Genomic DNA, 10,677 nt, shown 5'->3' on the forward strand with positions numbered 1-10,677 from the left:
GGCCTCCCTCTGAGACTGACACTTGGTGCGCTCAGCAACCTCCTTTGCCCGAGCCTGCGCAGCTTCCTTTTGCGGAACGGTTTTAGATGTTTTGGCCATTTTATTTTTGTGAGCAAGGAAGAATAAATATTGGAATATTTGGTGCTTTGAGAAGAACAAGCAAAGGAAGACCCTTTTTTGAGTGACCAAAAACGAGGGGAGTATTTATATACAGTAAAAATCGGGATGCCCCTTTTTTTGACTGACCAAGGATGGAACGTGGTAGATCAAGTTTGGACCTCAATTTTTATCTATGGAGCGTTGTTAAGTTATCGAGACCCTTGGACCGATTAAGCTCGAGGTCGACCAAGATCGAGACCAAATAAGAGGGAGATCGAAGCTAAGTCGAGTAACAGAAAACCGAGATATCTAGGATCGGCCAAGGATCGTGGCGAGAATCTCGGCATGAATCAACTAAAGACCGGTTGTTCATCCAATCATAGGATTTCCTTCTATATTTAGAATTGTGCCTTAAGTTAGAATTCCTCTACTATATAAAGGAGGTTCTAATCATTTGTAAGACACGTTGTTCATAGAGATCAAAGAAATACAACACTTTCTCTTTCGTTTATATTCTCGTTCATTAGCTTGTTATATTTTTAACTATTCTTGCACCAATCAATCCGAGGGTATTCAAGCTTGAGGGCTGAATTCCATTCAAACACTGGTATGCTTTATCTTTTTTTTATAAAGTTTCCCAGACAGCTGTCTAGGTTGTGTTGTGTATTCAAAAAAATGCAAGAGGGGGGCTAGACCTGACCTCACAAACTACAACAATGGTGATGCAATCACCCCAATTGAAGGACATGAGGTTTATATTTGTCACGACCCGAATTTCCCGCCGTCGGAACCGTGATGGCGCCTAACATTGTACTCGCTAGGCAAGTCAAAGTTTCAGAATATCTTACCTTTTTCCTTTATATTTCAAATATTTAAGACTTAACATAATAAACCAGTGGAAATAAGTGCGGGAGAAAACAGTTTAAAAGCTTAACTTTATGCAATAACGAAAACCGAAATAAAATCCACCCAGAACTAGTGCCCTAGCTCACGAACTATCTACGAATACTACAAATAATGTTCTAAACGAAATGTTTACATCTGTCTCGAAACTAGATAAAATAGAAATGAAATAGGATAGAAGGGGATGCTAGGGTCTGCGGACTCCTGCAGGACTACCTTGGGTCTCAAAAATGCAGCAACAACAACCAACCTTTCGATCAGCCACTAGCTTCAAAATCTGCCTAAGAAGTGCAGAGTGAAATATCAGTACAACCGACCCCATGTACTGGTAAGTGCCGAGCCTAACCTCTACGAAGTAGTGACGAGTCTATGATGGGGCATACAACATATACAACCTGCAACAGTTTATACCAAACAGAAAGGAAATACAGAATGTAATAAAGCAATAACTGGCATTAAATAAATCCGGAACCCAATTGTTCTACTAGTATTCAGCTATAACCAATCCTTAAGGGTGTTTCAACATCACAATAATGGGCCTCAACATATATGAACACATAACAACAACTGATGTGGCATGCATCCCGATCTCATCATATAAACAACAACGATATCAATATACACCCTTATACCTCCTTGTTGTGGCGTGCAACCCGATCCCACATGTCCACCCTTATTACTCCTCAACACATATCACCATTATTACTCATATTATGGCGCGCAACCCGATCCCACATGTTCACCCTTATTACTCCTTGTTGCAGCGTGCAACCCGATCCCAACAGACAATCACATTTCACCCTTATTCCTCCTGTTGCAGCGTGCAACCCTATCCCAATATATATCAACATTAATCACAAATGAATAAAGACAAGTGTTTCACAGGTTAATTCAAATCCTCCAATATACTTATACCGCAATCCAAACAATGGAATATCACTACGATTAGGAAACTTCAACAGTGTAAACTACTCAGCGAGACCAACCAAGGTGTACCATAAGGCACCAACAAGCCAATATAAGCCAACGGTGTAATAAAACTAAACCATGAAATAATTAAATACTTCAATAAAGATAACAACAGTTAATATGAAACAATTAGACATGAAAACATATATGCATAAGTAGCAATTAAGACATGGAAGCAATTATGAACAAGTAGCAATTAAGGCAAGAAATAATATAATAGGAAACGGGGAAGGGAACAAGCTAAAAATGGAAATTTGGGGGCGCATAGGTACTCGTCAACACACCTATACGCCACACACATGGAATTTCATATAGCAAATAAGTTGGGGATTCCATTTCCCTCAAGTCAAAGTTAGACCAAACACTTACCGCATGCCAACAGATAATTCAACACTCAATCACCGCTTTACATCTCGATTCCACTACCAATTCACTCGTATCTAGTCATAGTTAATTTAATAACATCAATAAATGCTAAAGCATAGATTTTCTAACATTTTACACAAAAAGTCAAAAACCGACCCTGGGACCGCTTGGTCAAAACTCGAAGTTCAGACCAAAATCAGATTACCCATTCACCCCCGAGCCCGGATATGCAATTGGTTTTGGAATCCGACCTCAATTTGAGGTCTAATTCTCCAAATTTCACCCCAAAAACACCCAATTTCCCATTAAAATTCCTAGATTTTGTGTCTAAATCTTGAAAAAAGATGAGATAGATTGAAAGAGTTGAGTTAGACATCACTTACCTATGATTTGAAGAAGTTTGGGTCTTTGGAAAATTGCCTAGGGAGGTTTAGGGTTTGAGAGAATTGAAAAATAGGTGAAAATCCTGTTTAAGTTATGATTTAACAGTGGCATATATCGCATTTGTGATCACAGGTTCGCAAATGCGACCAATGCATCGCAATTGCAAAGCTTGGCCTGACCTGCTGCCTTCGCAGATACAAACAATTATTCGCAAATGCGGTCACTGTTAGAGTCGTAATTGCGACGATGAACTTTGCAAATGTGAAGGTCCCCCTCCCTGCCCTCTAATCGCAAATGTAATGGAACTTCGCAAATGCGATGCTCGCATTTGCGAGCCAGACTTCGCAATTGTGAAGTCTGTAGATCTGCAACACAACAACAAATTCCTTAAGTCTCAAAACACTCTGTAGCCTATCGAAAACTCACCCGAGCCCTCAGGGCTCCAAACCAAACATGCACACAAGTCTTAAAACATCATATGAACTTGCTCGCATGATCAAATCGCCAAAATAACATCTTGAACTATGAATTCAACACCAAAACTCATGAAATTTTCAAGTTAGTTCAAAATTTCTAACTTTTCAACCAAAGGTCCGAATCACGTCAAATCACCTCCGTTTTCCACCAAATTTTTTACAGTTAGGGTCTAAATAAAATAACGGACCTGTACCAGGCTCCGAAACTAAAATATGGGCCTGATACCAATAAGATCAAATCTATTTAAATTTCCAAAAACCATTATATTTTCAGTTTAACAATTTTTTTCAAAAATTCATTTTTCGGGATAGGGACTTCGAAATTCGAATCTGGGCATATGCCCAAGTCCCATATTTTACAACGGACCCTCCGGGACCGTCAGAACACGGGTCCAGGTCCATTTACCTAAAATATTAATCGAAATCAACTAAAATCATCTTTTTAAGCCAAAATCATTGTTTCTTAAACTTTTCATACAAAAGCTTTCCGGTATCATGCCAGATTACGCACGCAAATTGAGGAGAGATAAAAGGAGGTTTTCAAGGACTCAGAACACGAAAACGGATTCTAAAATAAAAGAAGACCTTTTGGGTCATCACATTTTCCACCTCTAAAACAACCATTCGTCCTCGAATGGACATAGAAAAGTACCCGAGTCAGTGAAAAGATAGGGATATCGGCTCCGCATATCAGACTCGAACTCCCAAGTAGATGCCTCAACAGGCTGACCTCTCCACTGCACATGAACCGAAGGATAACTCTTCGATCTCAACTGAAGAACCTGCTGGTCTAGAATAGCTACCGGCTCCTCATCGTAGGTCAAATCCTTGTCTAACTAGACGGTGCTAAAGTCTAACACATGGGATGGATCGCCGTGATACTTACGAAGCATGGACACATGAAATACTGGATGCACTACTGATAAACCCAGTGGCAACGCAAGCTCGTAAGCCACCTCTCCCACTCTCCGAAGGATCTCAAAAGGTCTGATGAACCTAGGGCTTAGCTTGCCCTTCTTCCCAAATCTCATCACACCCTTCATGGTCGACACCCGAAATAACACTCGCTCTCCAACCATGAATGCCACATCAATTACCTTACGGTTGACATAATTCTTTTTCCTAGACTGAGCTGTATGAAGTCTATCCTGAATGATCTTAACCTTATCCAAGGCATCCTGTACCAAATTGGTACCCAACAACCTAGCCTCCCCCATCTCTAACCACCAAAACCAGCAATCGACACCGTCTACCATATAATGCCTCATAAGGGGCCATCTGGATGCTCGATTGATAGCTGTTGTTGTAGGAAAACTTCGCTAATGGCAAAAACTGATCCCAAGAACCTCCAAAGTCAATTAGGGTTGTGCATTTGGATCGGATATCCGAAATCCAAACCGATCCGCTCAATTTTGGATTTTGGATTTCGGATTTCGGATATTTGGATCGGATTAGGATTCGATTTTTTAAAATTTCGGATTTTTGGATTGGATTCGGATTTGTATTGTTTGAACCCGATCCGATCCGAAATCCGAATTTATTAGGGGAAGTATCTGTTATCAGAGGAGAAAGAACAACAAGTTGCCGGATTCGTTTTAGCTATAGAGAACTTCAGAATGCAACTAATAACTTCTCAATAAAACATGGGCAAAGTGGATTTGGTTCAGTTTACCAAGGGGTTCTTGCAGATGGGACTAGAATTGCTGTGAAGAAATTGGAAGGCGTTGGTCAGGGAAAGAAAGAATTTCGGGCAGAAGTTAGTATTATAGGCAGCATCCATCATCTTCATCTGGTGAGACTGAGAGGCTATTGTGCTGAAGGAACACACAGGCTCCTGGCTTATGAGTATATGTCCAACAAAGAATAAAAGAAAAGTTCCTTAATAATACGTACAATCTGATCCGAAAATCCAATCACCAAACCGATCCGAACTTTAAAAATCCGATCCAAACTTTAAAAATCCGATCCAATCCGATATAATTCGGATTGGATTCGTATTGCAATTTGTGGAATCCGAAATCCGAAATTTCAATCCAAAATATGCTAAATCCGATCCGATCCGATCCATGCACAACCCTAAAGTCAATAACACAGGCACATGGCATATCTTCTAAGATCTAAATAGTGCACTCGGGCTGTCCATCCGTCTGAGGATGAAATGTTGTGCTCAACTCGACCCGTATACCTAACTCACACTGTACTGCCCTCCAAAAATGCAAGATAAACTACGTACCCCGATCAGAAATGATAGAAACGGACACACCATGAAAACGAACAATCTCCCGAATGTAGATCTCAGCTAACCGCTCTAAAGAATAGGAAACCGCCACAGGAATGAAATGCGCTGACTTAGTCAACTTATCAACAATAACCCATGCTGCATCGAACTTCCTCTAAGTCCGTGGGAGCCAAACAACAAATCCATAGTGATACGCTCCCATTTCCACTCAGGAATCTCAATATTCTGAAGCAAACCACCATCTTTGATGCTCGTACTTTACCTGCTGACAATTCAAGTATCGAGATACATATGCAACAATATCCTTCTTCATCCTCCTCCACCAATAATGTTGCTGCAAGTTCTGATACATCTTAGCGGCGCCCGGATGGATAGAATACCGGGAACTATGGGCCTCCTCTAGAATCAACTCACGAAGTCCATCTATATTAGGCACACAAACACGGCCCTGCATCCTTAAAACCCCATCACCTCCAACTGTAACCTGCTTGGCACCACCGTGCCGCACTATGTCTCCAAGGACCAACAAATGAGGGTCATCATACTGTCGATCTCTGATACACTCATATAATGAAGATCGAGCGACTGTACAAGCTAAAACACAGCTGGGCTTAGAAACATTCAACCTCACAAACTGATTGGCTAAAGCCTGAACATCCAAATCAAGAGGTCTCACACCGACTAGAATATATGCAAGGCTGCCCACACTGGCTGACTTCCTACTCAAAGCATCGGCCACGATATTGGCCTTCCCGAGATGATACAAGATGGTAATATCATAGTCTTTCAATAGCTTCAACCACCTCCTCTACCTCAAATTTAGCTCCTTCTGCTTGAACAAATACTGCAAACTTTTATGATCCGTGAACACCTCACACGACACGCCATATAAATAATGAATCCAAATCTTCAGCGCGTGAACATTGGCTACTAGCTCCAAATCATAAATTGGACAATTCTTCTTGTGGATCTTCAACTGATGCGAAGCATATGCAATAACCTTGTCATTCTGCATCAATACCGCACCAAGTCCAATACGAGATGTATCACAATATACTGTATATGGCCCTGAACCTGTGGGTAATACCAACACCGATGTCGTAGTCAAAGCTGTCTTGAGATTCTGAAAGCTTGCCTCACACTCGTCCGACCACCTGAACTGGGCACCTTTCTGGGTCAACCTGGTCATCAAGTCTGCTATAGATGAAAACCTCTCCACAAACCAACGGTAATAACCCGCCAAACCCAAGAAACTCCGGATCTCTGTAGCTGATGTGGGTCTAAGCCAGTCCTTGACTGCCTCAATCTTCTTAAGAGCCACCTGAATACCCTCTACTGATACAACGTGACCCAAGAATGAAACTAAACTCAACCAAAACTCACATTTCAAAAACTTAGCATATAACTGGCTGTCTCTCAGAGTCTAGAGAATGACTCGAAGATGCTACTCATGCTTTTCTCGGCTACAGGAGTAGATCAAGATATCATCAGTGAAAATGATCACAAAGGAATCCAGGTAAGGCTTGAACACTCGGTTAATCAAATCCATAAATGTTGCTGGGCGATTTGTCAACCCAAATGACATTACTAGGAACTCATAATGCATATATCTAGTCTGAAAAGCTATCTTAGGGACATCATATGCCTTAATCCTCAAATGATGGTAGCCAGATCTCAAATCAATCTTCGAAAACACTTTGGCACCCTAAAGCTAATCAAATAAATCATTAATCCTCAACAATGGATACTTGTTCTTGATTATGACTTTGTTCAACTGCCGATAATCTATACACATCCTCATCGATCCATCCTTCTTCTTAACAAATAACACCGGTGCACCCTAGGACGAGACACTATGTCTAATAAAGCCCTTATCAAGCAAATCCTGCAACTGCTACTTCAACTTTTTCAACTCTGGCGAGGCCATATAGTACGACGGAATAGAAATGGGCTGAGTGCCCGGAGCCACATCAATGCAGAAGTTAATATCCCTGTCGGGTGGCATCCCCAAGAGGTCTGCAGGAAATACCTCAGGAAACTCCCGAACAACTAGCACAGAATCCATAGAAGAACCTCAACACTAGAATCACGAACATAAGCCAAATAAGACAAACACCCCTTCTCAACCATATGCCGAGCCTTCATATAAGAGATAACCCTGCTGGCAGAATGGCCAAGATTCCCTCTCGATTCAACCCCAGCAAGGCTAAGGTCACCGTCTTGGCGTGATAATCCAATATAGCATGATAAGGTGACAACCAATCCATCCCCAAAATGACATCGAAATCCACCATATCGAGAAGTAGGAGATCTACACTAGTCTCAAGACCCCCAATAACAATGACGCACGAACGATAGACATGATCTACAATAATAGAATCACCCAGCAGTGTAGACATATATACGGGAGCACTCAAAGAATCACGAAGCACAACCAAATATGAAGCAAAATAAGAAGACACATATGAGTATATAGACCCTGGATCAAACAGAACTGAAACATCTCTACTACAAACCAAAACAGTACCTATGATAACAACATCAAAGGACTCAACCTCAGGCCTGGCTGGGAAAGCATAACATCAGGGGTAGGCCCCACCACTCTGAACTATATCTCTGGGATGGCCTCCTGCTAGATGGCCTCCACCTCTAGCAGCTGGCCTCTACCTCTAACGGCTTGACCTCTACCTCTAGCGGGCTGACCCCTACCTTTGGATCCCTGACCCCTACCTCTAGCTGGCTGGGCAGGTGGTGCCGGAATCATGGTACGAGAACTCTCCTACTAAGACTAAACACCCACTAATCTCGGACAAGACCTCCGGATATGACCATACTCACCACACTCAAAACATCTATTTGAATATTGGAGCTGAGAAAACTGATACTGACCTTGACGGGCCGGCTGACCGCTATAATAACTATGAAGAGGATATGCCTTGATAGGAGCTGGCAGTACACTATAAGCTGGCTGTCCTAAAGGAGGTACATAAGGACCACGACCCCCTAAAGCTCCATGGGATATCTAGAGTGCTGAATGAAATGGCCTAGGAGGATGGCCCCTACCAAAAGTACCTCGACCTCCAGATGAGGTCCTACTGAATCCACCGGAATGACGCGGCCTCTTGTCTGACCCCTGACCACTCCCCTGTGATAGAACTATCTTAACTCGCTTGGCCAGATTGGCTGCATCCTGGAAAGAAATCTCACTCCCTGTCTCCTTAGCCATCTACAATCTGATAGGCTGAGCTAGTCCCTCAATAAACCTCCTCATCCTCTCTCTTTCGGTGGGAAGTATAAGAAGAACATAATAAGCCAAGTCAATAAATCTGGTCTCGTATTGAGTGACGATCATAGAATCCTACTGGAGACGCTCAAACTGCCTTCGATAGTCCTCCCTCTGAGTGATAGGAAGGAACTTCTCCAGAAATAGCTGAGAGAACTGGTCCCAAGTCAAAGCAGGCGACCCAACTGGTCTGGCCAAACAATATCCCTCCACAAATTCTTGACAGAACCTGACAGACGAAAAGCAACAAAGTCAACCCCATTGGTCTCCACTATCCCCATGTTCCGTAGAACCTCATGACAGATGTACAAATAGTCTTGGGGATCCTCTGAAGATGTACTACCATAGGTAGTAGTGAAAATCTTGGTGAACCTATCTAATCTGCACAAAGCATCAAAAGACATAGCTGCTCTATCATCGGTCTGAGCTACAACACCCGGCGGAACTACCCCAACTGGCTGAGCTGCTGGAGTCTGAAGCTGAGGAGCCATCTGCTTTGGAGTGCGAGTGGCGGGAGTCTGTGCTCCTCCCCCAGCTCGAGAGGCGGTTGGTGCTACAGGAAGTATGCCGGCCTAAGTAACACTCTCCATAAGGCCCACTAGTCGGACCAAAATATGCTGAAGTACTGGGGTAGCTATAAACCCCTCTGGAACCTGAGTTGGCCTGCTGGAATGGTCTAGGCTGGAACCTCATCATCAAAATCTACCTGAGGCTCCGCCGCTGGTGCAGATGCTCGATCTCTGGACTGAGCCCTGCCCCTACCTTAGCTTCTAGCGTGGCCTAGACCTCGTCCTGTGCCCTGTATAGGAGCTGCTACTAGGGGCTCGGGCTATTGATCAGCTGAAGAAGCGGTACGTGTTTTCGCCATCTGCGAAAGAACATAGTAGAGAGTTCAGTTAGTATTGAGATATCAAACCGTACGATAGATGAATAGAAGTGAAATTGTTCCTAACTCTGTAGCCTCTAGGGGATAAACACATACATCTTTGTACCGATCCCTCAGACTCTACTAAGCTTGTTCATGAATTGTGAGACCTAAGCAACCTAAAGCTCTGATACCAACTTATCACGACCCGAATTTTCAACCGTCGGGACCGTGATGGCGCCTAATATTGTACTCGCTAGGCAAGCCAACGTTTCAAAATATCTTACCTTTTCCTTTATCTTTCAAATATTTAAGACTTAACAAAATAAACTAGCGGAAATAAGTGCAAGAGAAAACAATTTAAAAATGTAACTTTATGCAATAACAAAAATCGAAATAAAATCCACCCAGAACTAGTGCCACAACTCTTGAACTGTCTACGAATAAAAATGTAACTTTATGCAATAACAAAAATCGAAATAAAATCCACCCAGAACTAGTGCCACAACTCTTGAACTGTCTACGAATACTACAAATAATGTTCTTAACAAAATGTTTACATCTATCTCGAAAGTAGATAAAACAAAAATGAAATTGGATAGAAGGGGACACCAGGGCATGAGGACGCCTGCAGGACTACCTTGGGTCTCCAAAATGCAGCAACAACAACCAACCTCTCAATCATCCACTAGCTCCAAAATCTGCACAAGAAGTGCAAAGTGCGGTATCAGTAAAACCGACCCCATGTACTGGTAAGTGATGAGACTAACCTCGACAAAGTAGTGACGAGGCAGCGTCGGGGCATATAACATATACGACCAGCAACAGTTTATACAAAACAGAAAGGAAATATATAATGTAATAAAACAATAACTGGCATTAAATAAATCCGGAACCCAATTGTTCTACTAGTATTCAGCTATAACCAATCCTTAAGGGTGTTTCAACATCACAATAATGGGCCTCAACATATATGAACACATAACAACAACTGATGTGGCGCGCATCCCAATCTCATCATATAAACAACAACGATATCAATATACACCCTTATACCTCCTTGTTGTGGCGTGCAACCCGATCCCACCTGTCC

This window comes from Nicotiana tabacum, chromosome 3, assembly GCF_000715075.1.
Source record: "Nicotiana tabacum cultivar K326 chromosome 3, ASM71507v2, whole genome shotgun sequence".
Classification (NCBI taxonomy): Eukaryota; Viridiplantae; Streptophyta; class Magnoliopsida; order Solanales; family Solanaceae; genus Nicotiana; species Nicotiana tabacum.